General features: G+C 32.6%; 1 pseudogene; it reads left to right on the forward strand.

The window, feature by feature from the left end:
* Positions 1-20757: 20757 nt before the first annotated feature.
* LOC118525816 (U4 spliceosomal RNA) lies at positions 20758-20823 on the forward strand (annotated as a pseudogene).
* Positions 20824-23022: the final 2199 nt, after the last annotated feature.

Consider the following 23022-nt stretch of genomic DNA (forward strand, 5'->3'; position numbering starts at 1 on the left):
GATCAAAAACAAGAAAAGAATGCCCGCTCTAGCTACTTTTATTTAACATAGTACTAGAACTCTAGTCAGAACAATTAGGCAAGAAAAAGAAATACAAGGCATCTTAATTGGAACAAAGGAAGTGAAGCTGTTTCTACTTGCAGATGGTGTGGTATTATATATAGAAAAACCTAAAGACTTCACCAAAAGACTGTTAAAACTAAGCAAATTCAGTAAAATTGCAGGATACAAAATCAAAATACAAATATTAGTCATGTTTCAATACACAATTAAGAAACTATCAGAAAGAGAAATTTAAAAAACAATCTCATTTAAATTACATAAAAAATACCTAGGAATAAATTTAACCAAGGAGGCAAAAGACCTGTACACTGAAAACTATAAGACATTCATAAAAGAAATTTAAAAAGACATGAATAAATGGAAAGACATTCTGTTCTCATATTGGAAGAATTATTATTAAAGTTCCCATACTATTTAAGCAACCTACAGGTTCAGTGTAATCCATATAAAAATTCCAATGGCATTTTCCACACAGAAATAGAACAAACACCTCTAAAATTTGTATGGAATTATAAAAGTCCCCAAATAGCCAAAGCAAACTTGAGATAGAAGAAAACTAGACACATCACACTTTCAGATTTCAAACTATATTACAAAGCTATAGTAATCAAAACAGCATGATATTTATATAAAAACAGGCACATAGGTCAATGGAACGGAATAGAGAGCCCAGAAATAAACCCTTACATATATGGTCAATTCATTTACAACAATGGAGCCAAGAATATATAATGTGGAAGGACAGTGTCTTCAATAAATGGTTGGGAAAACTGAACAGCTGTATATAAAAGAATGAAACTGGACCAGTATCTTACACCATACACAAATTCAACTCAAAATAAAGACTTGAATATAAAACCTGAAACCATAAAATTCCTAGAAGATAATATAGAACGTAAGCTCCCTGACATTTGTTTTGGCAATGATTTTTTTTTATTTGACACCAAAAGCAAGTACAACAAACGCAAAAATAAACAAGTAGGACCATGTCAAACTAAAAAGCTTCTGCACACCAAGGAAACCATCAACAAAATGAAAAAGCAACCTATGGAATGGAAGAATGTATTTGCAAATCACATATATGATAATTAGTTAAAATCCATAATAACAAAGAACTCATACAACTCAGTAGAAAATAATAATCCAATTGAAAATGGGCAGACAAAAATAAAAATGGGCAGAGGATCTGGATAGACATTTTTTTCCAAATTCATAAAATGGTCAATAGATATACAACATGAAACGTTATTAGGCTCAGTATTATTTGTCATCAGGGGAATATAAATCAAAACGACAATGAGATACACCTCACACCTGTTAGAATGTCTATTATCAAAAGGACAAGAAATGACAAGTGTTGGTTAGGATGTGGAGAAAAGGAACCCTCATGCACTGTTGGTGGGAATGTAAATTGGTGCAACAACTATGGAAAACAGCATGGAGATTCCTCAAAAAAATAAATATAGAACTATCATATGATCCAGTAATTCCACTTCTGGGTATTTATCTGAAGGAAATAAAATCACTATCTTGAAAAAATTTATGTTTATGTTTGTTTATTGCAATAACCAAGACACAGAAATATCCTGTATGTCCATCAATGGCTGAATGGATAAAGAATATGTATATGTATGTGTGTGTGTGTGTGTGTGTGTGTGTGTGTATATATATATATATATACATACATAATTATTATTCAGCCATAAAATAGAACAATCCTGCCATTTGCAACAACATGAATGAAACTGAGAGTATTATGTTAAGTGAAATAAGTCAGGAAAAGACAAGTACTATATGAACTCCTCTATATATAGAATCAAAGAAAAGAAAGAAAACTGAACACATAGATAAGAGAACAGATTGGTGGTTGCCAGAGGCAGTGGTGAGGGGCAGTGGGTGAAATGGGTGAACATGGTCAAAGGGTACAAACTTCCAGTTATAAGATAAATAAGTCCTGGGGATGTAATGTACAGCATGATGAGTATAGTTAACAATAATATACTGGACATTTGAAAATTGCTGAGAGAGTAGATCTTAAAACTCATCACAAAAAAATTTGTAACTATGTGTGGTGATGGATACTAACTAAATTTATTATTGTAATCACCTTTCAATATATACATATATCAAATCATTATGTTGTGCACCTAAAACTAACACAATTATATGTCAATTATATATCAATTTTAAAATAAATTTGAAATATTTTAATAAATAGAAGCATTGGGTATGGTAGATTTGAGAACCTTTATTTTGAGCCAGTCATGTCAGAGCTGTTTCCATTTGCCCGATTGGTATAGGAACAGTAAACTTTTTGCCAATAAATAGTAAAAAGGAATCTGCTGGGGAATTTCCTTCTTAAAAAAGGAGAACTGCATAAGATTTTTAAAATTCTTTAAGTTGCATTTTAAGTGTACAATCCAGTGGCATTAAGTATATTCACAAAATTATGCAACCATCTCCATATCCATTTCCAGAATTTCTCGTCATCACAAACTGAAACTCTGTACCTATTAAACAACAAGCCCTGATTCCACCCTCAGGGAGACCTTGATAACCATTATTCTACTTTCTGTCTCTATGAATTTGACTATTCTAGCTATCTTATATAAACTAAATCATCTAAAAACTAAATCATACAATACTTGCTTTTTTGTGTACCTGACTTATCCTACTTAGCATAATATCATCAAGGTTCATCTATGATACAACGTGTCAGAATTTTATTCCTTTTTAAAGCTAAGTAATATTAAATTGTGCATATATATCACATTTTGTTTATCCATATATGCATTAACGAATGTTTGGGTTCTTTCCATTTTTTGGATATTGTTTATAATGATGCTATTATGAACACTGTCAAAGATCTGTCTGAGTCCCTTCTTTCAAATCTTTTCTTTTCAGTTAGGTTAGAATATTTTATTATTTATTTATTTGTTTTGTTGTTGTTGTTGTTGTTGTTGTTGTTTTAAATTCAATTAGCCAAGGTATAGTACATCACTGGTTTTGATATAATGCTCAATGATTCGTCAGTTCAGTATAATACCCAGTGCTCTTTCAAATCTTTTGAAATATACCACAATGTGGAATTGCTGGATCATATGGTAATTTTATGTTCAATATTTTTAGGAACTGCTATACTATTTTCCATAGCAGCTTCAGTGCTTTATATTTCCACTAGCAATGCTCAAGTGTTCCAGTTTTTCCACTTCCTCACCAACACTTATTTTTTGAAACAAACTGATAGCCATTCTAATGGGTGTGAAGTGGTAGTCGTTGTGGCTTGGATTTGCATATCCCTAATGAATAGTGATGATAGGCATATATTCATTGCATATTTGCCATTTGTATATATTCTATGGAGAAATATCTACTTAAATCCTTTGCCCCTGTTTGTATTGGATTGTTTTTGATTTTTGGAAATTCTTTATATATTTTTGATATGGATCCCTTATCAGATATATGGTTCACAAATATTTTCTCCCTTTCTGTAGGTTGTCTTTTCACTTTGTTTATAGTGTCCTTTGACACACAAATTTGTTTTAATTTTTATCAAGTCCAGTTTATCTATGCTTTCTTTTGTTGCTTATGTTTTTGATGTCATATCCAAGAAATGATTGCCAAATCAATGCCACGAAAATTTCCTCTATGATTCCTTTTAAGAATTTTATAGTTTAATTCTTAGGTCTAACATTTAGGGTTTTTTTTAAAATCTATTTTGAATTAGTTTTTGTATACAGTGTAAGGTAAAGGTCTAACTTCATTCTTTTGCATGTGGATATTGTTTTCCCAGCACCATTCATTGAAAAGACTGTCCTTGTTCCCATTGAATGGTCTTGGCACCCTTGTCAAAGATCATTTGACCATATATGTGAGGATTTATTTCTGGGATATTTATTCTATTCCATTTGTCTATATGTCTGTCTTTATGCTAGGACCACACTTTTTTGATTACTGTAGCTTTGTAGTAAGTTTTGTAATCAGAAATTGTGGGTCCTTCAACTTGTTCTTTTTAAAGACTTTTTTTTAGCTATTCTGAATCCCTCAAGCTTCCATATGAATTTGAGTATGGATTTTTCTATTTCTATAAAAAATGTCATTGGGGATTTAATAAGGATTGCATTGAATCTGTAGATAATTTTGGGTAGTATTGACATTTAAATATAGTAACTCTTCTAGTCATGAACACCAGGTACCTTTCTATTTACTAATGTCTTTAATTTCTTTCAGTGATGTTTTATAGTTTCCAGGGTATCAGTCTTTCATCTCCTTGGTTAAATTTATCTCTAAATATTTTATTGATTTTGATGTCATTATAAATGGCATTGTTTTCTTAATTTAGGACTTTTTCTGTCCTGACTCCTTTTTTTTTTTTCTGGGAAATCTGTCATATGGAATCACAATGCTTGGGAGCAAAAGCAATCTTCTTGTGGCCGAGAGAGGATATCAGCATATTAAGGATGGTAGCAAAAGAAAAATGGGAAGAGACTAATTCCTTGATAATGAGGTGCTATAATAACTCTGGGGACTCCTACTTCTAGACTTCTTATTATGTGAGATAATTAAGCTTTTTATCACTTAAGCCAAGTTTGGTCCAGGTGTTCCATTGCTTTTATCTAAAAATATCCCAAAGAGCATAATAATAGAGGGCATCTGAAACTGCAGTTAAATTATTTTAACATGAAACATTATATATACAGCCGAGTATACAAGACATATAAGAAGAGTTTAAGGAATGATTATGAATAAACACATGGGTAGTCACCATCCAAATAACAAAATAGAACATTACCAGCATTTTGGCACACCCATATATGTCCATTCCTAATTGCATTCTCTTTCTTTTTGACTTAGAAGCAACTCTATCTTGACATCAGTGTCATTCATTCACTTCCTTTATTCCCCAACCTTACCACCTCTGTAATATATACTTAAGCAATCTATTGTGTAGGAACATACCGCATGTATTTTTTGTTTTTGTCTTTTAACTGAGTACCAAGCACAAACTTAGCTGTGTAAAGGACAATATTGCCCATATTAGATGAAGGTTCCCAGAAGGTGATTAGCTGAATAGTCTCTAGGTCATAATCTTTCCTGAAATGTTAGTGGAAAAGATCACAGGTGGAACCTGGAAAATTGTCAGGGTTTACCTCAGTCAGAGTATTTGGAAGGGCTATTGTATGGGCCAAATAAAGTAAATCCAGCAGGAATAGGCTATACTTTATTTTCTGATGTTAAGCACACTGTGGTCTATCTCTAGTTTCAGGTGTAGGTCAAAGCAAAATAATTCTGAGGGATGAAATAAGTGTTCTTAGGTAACTGCTGAAGGGGGGCATTGATTTGGAGGTATTTTGGGAGCAGAGTTTCATCATCACTCTGTAAAGATAAATGAAGTAGACACAAGAATCTAAGCCAACCACACCAGAATGTGTCTTCAGGTTAAAAATAGGTATAATGGCACCAGAGATCTTGGTCATGGCATCTCTCAGTACTTCTCAGTATTTTTACTTTTCCAATCACACTGATTCAATCTGGTCTTAATGCCTTCTATGTATGATACATAAAGTTGTTGTCCTGGGATATGTCTTCACTTTATTCACAAGGATCCCTTTAGGTTCTCTCCTATGTTGGATGTACTGTTTCCTGTACCGCTTCCTGTAACCCAAATTTTCCTTCTTATTAATTTACTTTATTGTTTTTATGCACACATCCTCTAGCATTTCTTAAGAACAAGTGCATGTTATGTAAATTGTTCTAGATTTTGCATGTTTGAAACAATCTGTGTTCTAGCCTTATACTTGAGAGTTTGGCTGCCTATATAGTTTTATATGAGAGATAATTTTTTTCAGAATTTGAAGCAATTTTAACACTATCTTCTGGCTTTTGGTGTTGTCTGTGAGAACACAAAGCATTCCAATCCTTTGCATATTTGTATAATGTGACTTTTACTTTCTCTGTATATATCTATCTCTACTTCTCTTTATTTCTCTATGTATCTTTTTTGTGGGTACATTTTTAAAAATAACTTTATTGAAGAATAATGACATAAAAGTCACCCATTTTAAGTGTACAATCAAATGATCCTTGAGAAATTTACCAAATTGTGCAACTATTACCACAATCCAGTTTTATAACATCTTCATCACCCTAATAAGATTCTTCATGCTTGCTTACACTTAACCTTAGTTCCTATACCCAGCTCCAGGTACCATTAATCTACTTTCTTTCTCTATGGACTTGGTGATTTCTCTACGTATCTTTATCTCTCTTTCTCTTTCCTTTTCTCTTTCTGTTTGTAGAATCATCGCTTTGCCCTCAGAATTCTGAAATATCACAATGATATGCCTTGGTGTGCATCTATTTTAATCCATTCTAATCAGCATATAGTGGATCCTTTTAAACTGGCATTTAATGTCTTTGAGATCTAAGAATTATCTCAAATTATTTCATTGATCTTGCCCTCTATTTTTTACTCTTTCTGGGACTATTATTAGTAAGATGTTGGATTTTTTGGACTGGTCTTCCATTTTCATTTCTTTTTCTTTCCTATTTTCCATATTATTGTCTTTTACACTCATATCTGGGAGATTTTCTCACTTTTGTCATTCAAACTTTCTGCTGAGTTTTTCATATATGTGAAAACATGTTTCTATGTTTTTAATTTTCAAGAGTTTTTGTACTCTGAATGTACCTTTTTATAGTATTGTGTTCTTAATTCATGAAAGTAGCATGTTCTCTCATCCTTTTGGGGATATTAATCATAGTTCTTTTACTAACTTTTCAAATTCTTGCATAGTTTGTTTCCTTGAATGTTTTTTCTGCCTATTTGTTTGTTTCTATCTTCCCATTATAGTTTTTACTCAAATTTTATAATCTTTGGCTGTTTACTTTATTTGAGAATGGAAGACTAAAAAGCTCATTTGAAGTTCTAAGCTATGGGTTGCTCTTGTCAACTTTGAGCTTCACTTTAGGATTATCTGGCTGGGCTTTTTGGGAGAAACCCCTACCTGTGTCAGTATCATTAAGGTATGTCCTTTAAGTTTTGTAGATTTTCTCAGGAAGAGTCTTCCAATTGCCTGCTTTCAGGTAAAGATCTGCTTGACAGCACTATAGGGGTATGCAGGGAGAAGAAAACTGGTGGTGTCTGCATTCAGCATTCAGTTTTGTATTTGGTCCTTTCATTTTTGTTTTTTGTTTTTAGTACAGTATTCTTGCCCTTGAATGGGCCTGATGTCCTCCAGTCCTGACACTCTGTTTAATCCTTTCCAGGAAATAGAACTCAAATCTCTGCTGCAGTTGGGGAAGGTCAGTGTGGAGTAAAAAGGGGCCTAAATTCCCAAACATCTTTCTACCTGGTCCTCCTTATTTTAGCTCTCTCCACGCCAGTTACAGAGGTTACTGGTGCTATCAGTTTTTGTGCCTTTTAAAGATTCTGTGGTGTAAATAGAATTGGTTTTTAGCTTTGCCCATTGCTGGATTGGGATTTAACTTTCTCAGTTTTGCTAAGCCTTAGGACTGCCTGCTCTCCAGCTTCCAATATGACTGTTTTCTTTTTCTGCTCTTTCAATCCATTATTTTAGTGGAATAGGGAGTGAACAAAATTGGGTACATATGTCAGCTCATGATTGTAATCTAGCAATTTGATAATACAAATAAGAGCCAAATCATGGTCTTTTCACAATCAAAGGTTTAGGTAAGTAGATAAAATTGGTCTTTTAATAAAATGTCAATAAGATTGCAAGAATCCTTGTTTCTCTTAGATCAAATTTTATAAGAAATACCAGAAAAAATAAATTATTTTTATAATAATGTATATTGTGTTATAGTACATGCCAAAAAATTTCACTGATTTTTGGCTAAATGGCATCTTTGTCTTCAAGGCCTTATATTAAGTAATAGAATTTTGCAAAAATTCTATTCTTTAACTTACTGTATACATCCTGTATCATACTAAAATATGCATATTCTATAATTCATCTATGAGTTAAGCCGTGTCAGGAAAAGCAAAAGTTTGCATACTTGCATTGTTTCCCTCTCTACCAGCTACTTCATACATGCTGAAATCTTATTAAAAATTTCATTATCATCACAAGAGAAAAAGTTTTCTAACTATGTATGATGACAGATGTTAAATGTGGTGATCATTCGACAATATATATAAGTATCAAGTCATTACATTGTATACCTGAAATTCATGTTATATGTCCATTATACCAAATTTTTAAAAAAGTATTCATTCTTTAAAAAAATCCATCTGTTTTTTAAAGATTTTATTTATTTATTTATCAGAAAGAGAGAGCACAAGCAGGGGGAGTGGCAGGCAGAGGGGAAGCAGATTCCCTGCTGATCTGGAAGCCCAATGTGGGACTCGATCCCAAGACCCTGAGATCATGACCTGAGCCAAAGGCAGGCGCTTAACCGACTGAGCCACCCAGGCGTCCCTAAAAAAAATCCAACTTAAGGAAAGCCAATTTTACCCTGCTTCCTTCAAACCACCAGCTCTGTCAACAAATTCAATGGCCTATACTTTTTACCTAGAAAATTTTGTCCATTTTCATGGTGTTCCCTTATCATTTATCAATAGAAATAAACCTTATCTGCCACTTTTTCTTGAAATGCTTTCTTCCCTTAATCTCCATGGCACCTTGCTCTCCTATTTTTTTGCCCCAACATCTCTGACATCACCTATGCATCATTATTAATGCTCACTTATTTCACTACTTAAGTTGAAAATGTTGCAGAGCTAAAGGACTGTCATTATTCCTCTCTTTTTTTTTTCATTTAATTTCTTCTAACTGGGTGATCACATTCAAGATTGTGGCAGTTTAATACAGTTGTTGAAATCATATATAGTCTTTGAGATTTCTGCTTATGGTAATGACAGTTATAAGGACTATATTTAAACACCATTGCCTCAAACAACCAAAATATCAGACAATATATAAAACAATGGTTTTTAAGACACTAGACAAGGCAAAGAAGGACAATAATACCTGAGAGACAGCAAACAAAGGAAGAGAGCCTAACTGTTGTTCCAACTTAATGCCTTACGGTTTTTCAGGCCATGCTACAGGGACAGAGACATCAGAAAAGAGCCCTAGATCTCCTGAGATGAGGAGATAGAACTGAGAATCTGTAGAGACCAAGATGGCTAGAGTTTGAAGGACAGAGTAATGGAAAAGAGAGAGTTACACAGAGAAAGAATCCCTGAAATCTGCAGAGGTTCTTTGAATATTCAATAGAGCCCTGATCGGCTCACATATGTGAAGAAACTACTTGAAGCCAAAGAAATTGGATTATTCATTTTGGGGGGGTGTTGAGTTTTATATGTTCTTTATATATTTTGGATCCTAACCTTTTTTCAGATACGTCATTTGCAAATATCTTTTCCCATTCTGTAGATTGCCTTTTAGTTTTGTTGATCGTTGCCCTTGCTGTGCAGAAGCTTTTAATTTTGATATAGTTCCAATATTTAATTTTTTGCTTTTATTTTCCTTGTCTCAAGAGACATATCTAGTAAGAAATTGCTACACCTGATGTCAAGAGGCTACTGTCTGTGTTCTCCTCTAGGATTTTGATGGCTTCCTGTCTCACATTTCGGTCTTCCATTCACTTTGAATTTATTTTAATGTAAGAAAGTGATCCAATATCATTCTTTTTCATGTTACTTTCCAGTTTTCCCAACACCATTTGTTGAAGAGACTGTCTTTTTCCCATTGGATATTCTTTCCTTTTTTGTCAATGATTAATTGCCCATGTAGTGGTGGGTTTTCTGGGTTTGCTACTCTGTTCCATTGATTTTTGTGCCAGTACCATATTGTTTTGATCACTACAGCTTTGAAATATAACTTGAAGTCGGGAATTGTGATGTTTCCAGCTTTGCTTTGCTTTCCAAGGTTGCTTTTGCTCTTCCAGGTCTTTTGTGGTTCCATACAAATTTTAGGATTGTTTTAGCTCTGTGAAAAATGTTGTTGGTATTTTGATAAGGATTGCATTAAATGGTAGATTGTTTCAGGTAGTATAGGCATTTTAACAATATTTCTTCTTCCAATCCATGAGCATAGAATATCTATCCTTCTTTTTGTGCCATCTTCAGTTCCTTTCATCAGTGTTTTATAGTTTACAGACTACAGATCTTTCACCTCTTTGGTTAGGTTTATTCCTAGGTATCTTATTGTTTTTAGTGCAATTGTAAATGGGATCAATTCCTTAATTTCTCTTTCTGCTGCTTCATTATTGGTGTGTAGAAATGCAACAGTTTTCTGTACATTGATTTTGTATCTTGTGAATTTACTGAATTTGTGTATCAGTTCTAGGAAATTTTTGGTGGATTCTTTTGGTTTTTCTATAAAGAGTATCATGTTGTCTGCAAATAGTGACAATTTGACTTCTTCCTTGATGATTTGGAAGACTTATTTCTTTTAGTTGTCTGATTTTTGTGGATAAGATGTCTAGTACTATGTTAAATAACAGTAGTGAGAGTGGACATCCCTGTCTTGTTCCTGACCATAGAGGACAAGCTCTCAGTTTTTCTCCATTGAGGATGATATTCACTGTGGGTTTTTCATATATAGCCTTTATGATGTTGTGATGTGCTGCCTCTAAACTTACTTTGTTGAGGGTTTGTTTTTTTTTTATCATGAATGGATGTACTTTGTCAAATATCTTTTCTACATTTACTGAAAGGATCATATGGTTATTTTTTTAAAAGATTTTATTTATTTTTCAGAGAGAGAGAGAGAGAGCACAAGGAGGCCAATGTAGGACTCAGTCCCAGGACCCTGGGATCATGACCTGAGCCAAAGGGAGACACTTAACTGACTGAGCCACCCAGGTGTACCAGGATCATATGGTTCTTATCCTTTCTTTTATTAATGTGTTGTCTTATGTTGATTGATTTGCAAATATTGAACCATCCTTGCAACACAGGAATAAATTCCACTTGATCATGGTGAATCATTTTTTTTAATGTATTGTTGGATTCAGTTTGCTGGTATTATGTTGAGAATTTTTGCATCCATATTCATCTGGGATTTTGGCCTGTAGTTCTCTTTTTTAGTGGAGTCTTTATCTGGTTTTGGCATTAGGGTAATGAGGTAATGCTGGCCTCAGAGAATGAATTTGGAAGTTTTCCTTCCTTTTAACTGTTTTTGGGGTTTTTTGTTGTTGTTGTTTTTGGAACAGTTTGAGAAGAATAAGTATTAACTCTTCTTTATTTTTTTTAAAAGATTTTATTTGTTTATTTATTTGACAGAGAGAGACACAGCGAGAGAGGGAACACAAGCAGGGGGAGGTGGAGAAGGAGAAGCAGGCTTCCCACAGAGCAGGGAGCCCGATGCAGGGCTCGATGCCAGGACCCTGGGATCCTGACCTGAGCAGAAGGCAGACACTTAACTACTGAGCCACCCAGGCGCCCCTTAACTCTTCTTTAAGTGTTCGGTCAAAACAACAGTTGTTGGCGAGGATGTGGAGAAAGGGGAACCCTCTTGCACTGCTGGTGAGAATGGAACTTGTGAAGCTATTCTGGAAAACAGTATGGAGGTTCCTCAAAAAGTAAAAAAAAAAGAACTATCTTATGATTAAGCAATTGCACTACTGGGTATTTACCCAAAGAATATTAAAATACTAATTCAAAGAGATACATGCACCCAGATGTTTATAGCAGTATTATCTATAACAGAAAAGATATGGAAATAGCCCAAGTGTTAGTTGATAGATGAGTGGATAAAGAAGTGGTATATATACGCAGTGGAATACTATTCATCCATAAAAAGGAATGAAATCTTGCCATTTGCAATGATGTGGATAGAAATTGAGTATTATGTTAAGTAAAATAAGTCAGCCAGAGAAAGACAAATACTATATGATTTCACTCATATGTGGAATTTAAGAAACAAAACAAACAAGCATAGGGGAAAAAAAGAGTAAGAGAGGCAAACCAAGAAACAGACTCAACTATACAGAACAAACTGATGGTTACCAGAGGGGAAGTGAGTGGGGGGATAGGTTAAATAGGTGATGGGGATTAAGGAGTGCATTTGTTGTGATGAACACCAGGTGTTGTATGGAAGTGTTGAATCACTACATTGTACACCAGAAACTAATATTACATTGTATGTTAACTATCTAGAATTTAAATAAAAACCTAAGAAATTAAACTGATTGTGGTAACCATTTAAAAAGAGAAAAATCTGAAAAGAGCAGGAAAAAATAAAACAGTTACATACAGGGGAAATACTGTAAGACTATGAGCTAATTTTTCAACAGAAACATTGCATGTCAGAAGAAAATATCATGATACATTCAAAGTGTTAAAAGGAAAAAAAAAAAAAAAAACCAGCAACCAAGAATACCCAGAAAAGTTATCATTTAGAATAGGAGAGATAAAGTTTCTCAGATAATCAAAAGTTAAAGCCATTCATAACCATTAAGCCAGTTTTTTTTTCCACTAAGCCGCCCTATAAGAAATGTTAAAGGGCATTATTTGAGTGCAAAGAAGAGGCCCAAAATAGAAGTAAGAAAATGATAAAAGGAAAAAAATTCACAGATAAAACAAACATATAGTAAAGGTAGTAGACTAATATCTTATAAATCCAGGGTAGAGATTAAAACAGAAAAGTGTTAAAATCAGTTATATATATAAAAAAAATTAGTCTAGAAATACACAAAATAAAAGATGTAAAAGTAATATTACATATATAAAACAGTTAAATGGAGTAAAAATTTGTGCTTTTACTATGTGTTCAAATTTAAGCAAATTTAATTTAATATAAACTGTTATACACATAAGATTTATATGTGAACCTAATGGTGACAACAAATAAAAAACTTATAATAGATACACAAAAAATAAAAGAAAAAAAATCCAAGCATAACACAAAGAAAACCCCACCAAACCACTGAAGGGAAGCAGGAAAAAAAGAGAAACAGAGAAGGAGTACAAAAATAAACAGAAAACAGTTACAAAATGGCAATTAGTACATTCCTATCAATAATTACTTTAAATGTAACTGGACTAAATGCTCCATTCAAAAGACAAACATGACTGAATGGATGAAAAAACAAGACCTATCTCTGTGCTACCTACAAGAGACTTTCGTCAATTGAATGGATAAAAAACAAGATTCATCTCTGTGCTACTTACAAGAGAATTTCATCAACTTAAAGACACAAAGTGAAAGTGAAGGGCTGGAAAAACCTACCATGCAAATGGAAGTGAACCAAAAGCCAGAGTAGCAATATTTATATAATAAAAAATGGACTTTAATGCAAAGACTGTAACAAGACACAAGATGGTCACTACATAATGATAATGGGATCAATCCAACAAGAGGATAAAACTGTAAATGTCTATGCACCCAAAACAGAAACACCTATATACATAAAACAAATACTAATAGAAATAAAAGAAGAAACTGACAGTAATACAATAATAATAGGGGATTTTAACAGCAAACTTACGTCAATGAATACATCATCCAAACAAAGAAAAAAATCAACCAAAAAACAGTGTCTTTAGCATATTAGAGCAGATGGATTATAAATTTAAACAGAGCATTCCATCCCAAAACAGCAGAATACACATTCCTTTAAAGTGCATATTCTGCAAGATAGATTACTTATTAGGCCACAAAATAAGTGTCGATAAATTTAAGAACATTGAAATCATATCAAGCATCTTTTCTAACTAAAATGATATTAAACTAGAAATCAATTATAAGAAAATATCTGGAAAGAATACAAACACACAGAGACTAAACAACAGGCACTAAAAAGCCAATAGGTCAATGAAGAAATTTAAAAAATTAACAATACAGAGACAAATGAAAATAAAAACATTTGGGATGTTTTAAAAAATATATTTGGGATGCAACATCAGGTCTAAGAGAGAAGTTTATAGTAGTACATGCCTACCTCAAGAAACAGGAAAAATTCCACATAAACAACCTAACTACGCCTAAAGCAGCTAGAAAAAGAAAAACAAACAAAGCCCAAAACTAGTAGAAGGAAGTGAATAATAAATATCACCACAGAAATAAATGACATAGAGAATAAAAAAATAGAAAATATCAGTGATACCTGGACCTAGTTCCTTGAAAAGATAAAAAAAATATATATTGATAAAACTTTAGCCATACTCATCAAGAAAAAAAGACAGAGGACTCAAATTAATAAAATCAGAAATGAAGGAGGAAAAATAACAACTGACCCCACAGGAATACAAGGATTAAAGAGACTACAACAAAAAATTTTTGCCAACAAATTGTACAACATACAAAAATGGATAGATTCTTAGAAACATAGTCTTTTTTTCCCCTTGAAATAAATGGTTTTTAATTTATACATATAAGAATCAGTTTATTCTTGAACAAAGGAGTGTTTTATATATTTAATACTTAGTCATCGAGTCTTTATATTTGCATACCACTATTCCAGATATAGCAAAACATTTTCTTGTGGCTGTAACATAGTAATTGCAATTTTCCTCACAGTATACCTTGTAGCTTAAACTGAATTAGAAAGAAATGCAAAATTTGAACAGATTGATTACTAGTAATGACATTAAATCAGTAAGAAATAAAAACTACCGAAAAAAAAAAAAACTGCCAACAAACTAAAGTCCAGTACCAGATAATTTCACAGGTAAATTCTACCAAATATTTAAAGAGCTATTACTATCTACTTTTCTTAAATTCCAAAAATTAGAATAAGAAGAAGGAAAAACTTCCCAATTTTTTCTATGAGGCCAGCATTATTCTGATGAAAAAAAAAAAAGAAAGTATAAAAAACAATAACAACAACAACAAAAACAACAACCCTGCAGGCCAATATTTCTGATGGACATAAATGCAAAAATCCTCAATATTAGCAAAACAAATGCAACAATACAAAGAAAAATAATTTACCATGAGCAAGTGGGATTTATTTAAGGATTCAAGGGTGGTTTAATATTTGCAAATCAATCAATGTGATACATTATATTTACAACAGAAATGACAAAAACAATATGATTGCTTCAATAGATACCAAAAAGGCATTTGACAAAATACAGCAATGATTCATGATAAAAAACTTCCAACAAAGTGGGTTTAAAGGGGCACAGCACAACATATATTAAAGGCCATATATGAAAACCCCACAAATAACATCATAGTCAATGGTGAAAATCTGAAAGTCTTCCCTCAACAAAGTAAGTTTAGAGGGAACAAACCTCAACAGCATAAAGGTAATATATGAAAAACCGACAGGTAATATGATCCTCAATGGGGAAAAACTGAGAGCTTTTCCTCTAGGATCAGGAACAAGACAAGGATGTCCACTCTCACCATTTCTATTCAACATAGTACTGGAAGTCCTAGCCACAACAACCAAATAAGAAAAAGAAATAAAAGCATCCAAATTGGTAAAGAAGAAATAAAACTGTCGATATCTGTAAATGAGATAATACTATACATGTAAAACCTCCAAAGACTCCACTGAAAAATTACTAGAACTGATAAATTAATTCAGTAAATTTGCAGAAAAAATAATGTAAAGAAATCTGTTGCATTTCTATACACTAATAACAAAGTAGCAAAAAGAGAAATTAAGGAAACAATCCCCATGTGGAATTTAAAAAGCAAAGCAAATGAAAAAAGAAAGAAAAAGAAGCAGAAACAGTCCCCTAACCCCAAATAACACTAATGGTTGCCAGACTGGAAAGAGATGGGGGATTGAGAAAACAGATGAAGGGGAGTGAGAAATATAGGCTTCCATGTTATGGAACGAATAAGTCACAGGGATGAAAAGTACAGCCTAAGGAATATAGTCAATGCTATTATAAAAATGTTGTATGATAACAGATGGTAGCTTCACTTGTGGTAAGCATAGCATAATGTATAGAGTTGCCGAATCATTATGTTGTATACATGAATATAATGTAACATTATATGTCATATTTCAATTAAAAATAAGTAACTTTTTAAAAACAATGTACTGAGAGAATTGCCACCACTCAAGAAAACAATCTCATTTACAATTGAACAAAGAATAAAATACCTAACCAAGAAGGTGAAAGACCTATACTCTGAAAACTATAAGACACTGATGAAAGAACTTGAATATGACACAAGCAAATGTATAGGTATATCATGCTCATGTATTGAAAGAATTAGTATCAAAAATGTCTAGTAACCAAAGAAATCTACAGATTCAATGTAATTTTTATTAAAATACCAATAACATTATTTACAGAACTAAAATAATAATCCTAAAATTTGTGTGGAGCCACAAAAGACCTTGAATACCCAAAGCAATCCTGAGATAAACTGCATGTATCACAAAGTTGGATGTATCACAATCCCAGATTTCATGATATGGTAAAGCTATAGCAACCAAAAGAGTATGGTGCTGGCACAAAAATAAACACATGGATCAATGGAACAGGATAGAGAGCCTAAGAATCACATGGTAAGTTAATTTATGACAATGGAGGCAAGAATATACAGTGGGGAAAAGACAATCTTTTCAATAAATGGTGTTGGGAAAACTGGACAGGTACATGCAAAAGAATAAAACTGCACCACAGTCACAAAATAAAATGGATTAAAGACATAAATATGAAACCTCAAATCTTAAAACTCTTAAAATCTCTTGATTTTCTGCAATAAGCTCTTGAACATCTTTCTAGTAATTTATATGTATATATATTACTATATATAGTAATGTATATATATTACTAATATATATCTTTAGATATATATATTTATATATAAGATCTATATATAGGTCTATATAAGATTATATATATATATAATCTCCTGAGGTAAGGGAAACAAAAGCAAGAATAAACTATTGGGCCTACACCAAAATAAAAAGCTTTTGCATAGCAAAGAAAACCATCAACAAAACAAAAAGGCAAGCCAGCGAATGGGAGAAAATATTTGCAAATTATATATCTCATAAGGGGTTAATACCCAGAACATATAAAGTATTTATGTAACTCAACACCAAAAAAAAAAAAAAAAAAGACAAGCTGTCTAAAAATGGCAGAAGACCTGAATAGACATTTTTCAAAAGAAGACATATAGATGGCCAACAGACACATGAAAAGATGTCCAGTATCACTAATGATAAAGGAAATTCAAATCAAAACTACAATGAGATATCACATCACACCAGTAAGAATGGCTAGTATCGTAAAGACAAGAAATACAATTGTTGGTGAAGATGTGGAGAAAAGGAACCTCGTGTACCCTCCGTGAGGATGTAAATTGACACTGCCACTGTGGAGAACACTATGGATATTCCTCAAAAAATTAAAATTAGTAATATTATACAATCCAATAATTCTACTACTGAGTATTTACCCAATGAAAATGAAAATACTAATTCAAAAAGAATTATGCACACCTATATGTATAGCAGCATTATTTACAATAGCCAAAATATGGAAGCAACCAATGTGCCCATCAGTAGGGTAAATGGATAAAGAAGATGTGGGAGATGTGTGTGTGTGTGTGTGTGTGTGTGTGTGTGTGTGTAATATTATATATATATATAACAGCCATAAAAAAATAAGATCTTGCCATTTGCAACAACATGGATGGACTTAGAAGGTATTATGCTAAGTGAAATAAGCCAGACTGGGAATAATAAATATCATATAATTCCACTTATATATGGATTCTAAAATCCAAACAAAGAAACAAACAAACAAACAAAAAAAACCCCAAGAACTTAAAGAAAAAAGTGGTAGTTGCCAGAGGGGAAATGGGTATGAGAATGGGTGAAATAGATAAAGGGGATTAAACTGTACATGCTTCCAGTCACAAAATATATAAGTCATGGAGATGAAAAGTACAATATAAGGAATATAGTCAATAATATTGTAAAAATGATGTATGGTGATATATGGTGATTATATTTATAATGGTAATCATTGAATAATGTATAGAATTGTTGAATTAATATGTTGTACACTTGAAACTAATATAACACCATATGTTAATTATACTTCAATGAAAAATAAATTAAAAATACAAATAAAATTAATTATATCTATAAATATTGGTCAAAGGATACACAAAACACAAAGATGTAAAATATGATATTACATACATAAAATGTGGAAGGGACAGTTATAATTTAGTGCTTTTAGAATGTGTTTGAACTTAAGTGACTATCAATTTAATATAAACTGCTATACACATAAGATGTTATATATGAACTGCATGGTAACCACAAATCAAAATCCAGAATAGATACACAAAATATATTTTAAAAAAGAAAGAAATTCAGGCACAACCCAAAAAGTGAATAATTTAAAAATAATTTAAAAATTTAAAAATGCAGGGGCACCTGCGTGGCTCAGTCATTAAGCGTTTGCCTTGGGCTCAGGTCATGATCCCAGGGTCCTGGGATCAAGCCCCGCAGTGGGCTCCCTGCTCCATGGGAAGCCTGCTTCTCCCTCTCCCACTCCCCCTGCTTGTGTTCCTTCTCTCGCTGTGTCTCTCTCTGTCAAATAAATAAATAAATAATCTTTTTAAAAAATTAAAAAATGCATACACATTTTCCCAAAGAAGGCAGACAGATGACCAACAGACAGATGAAAAGATGCTCAACATCACTCATCATCAGGGAAATGCAAATCAAAACTACAATGAGATATCACCTCATATCTGTCAGAATGGCTAAAATCAAGAACATGAGAAATAGTGGATGTTGGTGAGGATGTGGAGAAAAGGGAACCCTCTTGCTGTTGGTGAGAATGCAAAGTGGTGCAGTCACTGTGGAAAACAGTATGGAGGTTCCCCAAAAAGTTAAATAAAAAAAAAAGTTAAAAAAATTACCCTATGATCCATCAATTGCACTATTAGTTACTTACCCAAAGAATACAAAAGGATATACAAAGAATACAAAGGGATACATGCACCCTGATGTTTATAGCAGCATTATCTACAGTAGCCAAATTATGGAAATAGCCCAAATGTCCATCAGTAGATGAATGGATAAAGATATTATATATATTATATATAACATATATTATATATATATAATATATACATTATATATATAATATATATATATATACATATGGGATGCGTAAAATAGGTGTTGCAGATTAAGGAATGCATTGGTTGTGATGAGCACTGGGTGATGTATGGAAGTGTTGAATCACTATACCATACACCAGAAACTAATATTACAGTGTATGTTAACTAACTGGAATTTAAATAAAAACTTAAAAAAATAAAATTCATTGACATGTCATTCATGGAAATTAAAAAAAAAACAACAACACTAAGGAAAGCCATCAAACCATAAGAGATCAACAGAAAAGAAAGGAACAGAGAAGAACTACAAAAACAGAGAATAATTAATAAAATGATAATAAGTACCTGCCTATCAATAATCACTTTAAATGTAAATGGTCTAAATGGTAAAATAAAAAGACAGGGTAACTGAGTAGATTAAAACAACAACAACAGCACCCACATATATGCTGCTACAAGAAAATTACTTTAGACCTAAAGACAAAGACATGCTGAAAGTAAAGGGATGGAAGAAGATATTCAATGCAAATGAAAGGGAAAAAAATCTGGGGTAGCAATACTTATATCAGACAAAATAGGCTTTAAAACAAAGACTGTAGCAAGGGACAAAGAAGGAAATACATAATGATAAAAGGTTAAATCCAACAGGAGTATATAACTGTAAATATCTATGTACCCAACATAGGAGTACCTGAATACACAAAGCAAATACTAACAGACATAAAGGGACAGATTGAGAGTTATACAATACTAGTATTATTATTGTTAACACCAAACTTACTTCAGTGGTTACATCATCAGACAGAAAATCAGTAAGGAAACACTCGCTTTGAATGACACATTAGACCAGGTGGACTTCACAGATATTTACAGAACCTTCCATCCAAAAACTGCAGAATACACATTCTTTTCAAGTGCACATGGAATATTCTCCATAATAGGGCACATATTATCCCACAAAACAGGTAAAAAAATTTAAGAACATTTAAATCATATCAAGCATGTGTTCTGACCACAAGATTAAACCAGAAAAGAATTACATGAAAAAACTAGAAAATTCACAAACATATGGAGGATAAAAAACATAATACTAAACAACCAATGGGTCAGTGAAGAAACCAAAGAGGAAGTCGAACAATACATGGAAACAAATGATCATAAAATCTCAATGGCCCAAAAATCCGTGGGACATAGCAAAATCAGTTCTGAGGGAAGTTTATAGTGATACAGGCCTACCACAAAAAACAAGAAAAAGTCTCACATAAACTATTTAAACCAACACCTAAGAAAAAAGGAGAGAGGATTCAAATTAAATAAGAAGTAAAAGAGAAAAAATAACAACACCACAGAAATACAAAGGATTATTAAAGAATACTATGAAAAACTATATGCCAAAAATTGGACAACCCAGAAGAATTTGATAAATTCCTAGAAACATGCAGTCTTCCAAAACTGAATCAGGAGGACATAAAAAAATTTGAACAGACCAATTACTACTAAAGAAATTAATTTTAAAAAACTCTCCCAAAACACAAGTATAGGACCAAATCTCTTCTCAGTTGAATTCTATCAAACATTTAAAGAAGAGCTAGTTTCAATTCTTCCCAAACTATTCCAAAAAATAGAAGAATGAAAACTTCCAAATTAATTCTATAAGGTCAGCTTTGCGCAGTGGCAGTATCGTAGCCAATGAGGTTTATCCGAGGCGCGATTATTGCTAATTCTATAAGGTCAGCATTACCCTGATACCAAAACCAGTCAAAGACATTACAAAAAAAGAGAGAAAATTACATGCCAGTATCCCTGATCAACATAGGTGCAAAAATCCTCAACAAAATAGCAAACCAAACTCAAGAATACATTAAAAGGATCAATCACCACTATCACGTGCAAATTATTCCAAGGATGCAAGGATGGTTCATAATCTGCAAATCAATCAATATGAACATCATGGGTGCCTGGATGGCTCAGCTGGTTTAGCGTCTGCTTTCAGCTCAGGTCATGATCCCAGGGTCCTGGGATCGAGTCCCAAGTCGGGCTCCCTGCTCATCCGGGAGTCTGCTTCTCCCTCTACCCCTCCTCTCTGCTCGTGATCTCTCTCTGTCTCACTCTCTGTCTCAAATAAATAAATAAAATATTTTTTAAAATGTGACACATCACATTAAAAAGAGGATAAAAACCGTATAATTATCTTAGAATTTTCTAGATACAGAAAAAGCATTTGACAATAAAAAGCATGTGCTAATGATAAAAACTCTCAACAATGTGGGTTTAGAGTGAATATGCATCAATAAAACAAAGGTCATATATTAAGAAAACAGAGCAAACATCATACTCAACGGTGAAAAACTGAAAGTTTTTCTCTAAGATGAGGAAGAAGACAAGGATGTACACTCTCACCACTTTTATTTAACATAGGACTGGAAGTCCTAGCCACAACAATTAGACAAGGAAAAGGAAAGGCATTCAAATTGATAAGGTAGAAGTAAAACTTTTACTATTTTAGAAGCAATGATACTATATAGAGAAAACTCTAAAGCCTCCACCAAAAAAAAAAAAAAAACTATTAGAACTAATAAATGAATTCATTAATGTTGCAGAATACAAAATTGATATACAGAAATTTGTTGCATTTTTATGCACTAATAATGAAATAGCAGAAAGATAAACTAAGAAAACAATACCATTTACAATTGCACCCTAAAATAAAATACCTTGGAATAAACTTAACCAAGGAGATGAAATACCTATACTCAGAAAAGTATAACGCACTGAAAAAATTGAAGACAATACAAATGGAAAGATACACCATACTCGTGGATTGAAATAATTAATATTGTTAAGATGTTTATACCACCAAAAGGAATCTACAGATTTAATGCAATCCCTACCAAAATACCAATAGTATTTTTCTTAGAACTAGAACAAATAATCCTAAATTTTTTATAAAACCACAAAATAGTCCAAATATCCAAAGTAATCTTGAAAAAGAACAGAGCTGGATGTATCAAAATCCAAAATTTCAAGAAATCACTGCAAAGCTATAGTAATTAAACAGTATGGTACTGGCATAAAAGTAGACACGTAGATCAATGGAACAGGATAGTGACCCCAGAAATAAACCCATGCTTATATTGTCAATTAAGCTATGACAACGGAGGCAAGCATAAACAATGGGGGAAATTATGATGTCTTCAATAAATAGTGTTGGGAAAACTGAACAGCAACATGCAAGAAAATGAAACTGGACCACTTTCTTATATAATACACAAAAACAAACTCAAATGGATTAAAGACCTAAATGTGAGACCTGACACCATAAAACTTCTAAAAGAAAATTAGGCAGTAATCTCTTGGATGTTTGCCTTAGCAAAATATTTATGTATATGTCTCCTCAGTCAAGGGAAACAAAAGCAAAAATAAATTTTGGGGACTCCACCAAAATATAAACCTTTTGCACAGCAAAAGAAATTATCAACAAAAGAAAAGTCAAGCTCCTGCATGGGAGAAGATATTTGCAAATGATATATCCAATAAGGGGTTAATATCTACAATGTGAAAGAACTTATACAACTTAACACCAAAAAACCCTACAGATACTGTGATTAAACAATGTGTAGAGGACCTGAATCGACATTATTCCAAAGATATACAGATAGCCAATGGATATACAAAATGATGCTCACATCACTAATCATCAAGGAAAAGCAAATCAAACCACAATGAGATATCACCTCACATTAGTCAAAATGGATAAAATAAAAAAGGCAAGAAATAACAAGCATTCATGAGGATATGCAGAAAAGGGAACCCTCATGCACTGTTGGTGGGATTGTAAAATGGTGCAATTGCTATGGAAAACAGTATGAAGTTTTCTCAAAAAAATTAAAACTAGAAGCACCATACGATCCAGTATTCCCACTTT

The sequence above is a fragment of the Halichoerus grypus genome, chromosome X, assembly GCF_964656455.1.
Source record: "Halichoerus grypus chromosome X, mHalGry1.hap1.1, whole genome shotgun sequence".
In the NCBI taxonomy this organism is placed as follows: domain Eukaryota; kingdom Metazoa; phylum Chordata; class Mammalia; order Carnivora; family Phocidae; genus Halichoerus; species Halichoerus grypus.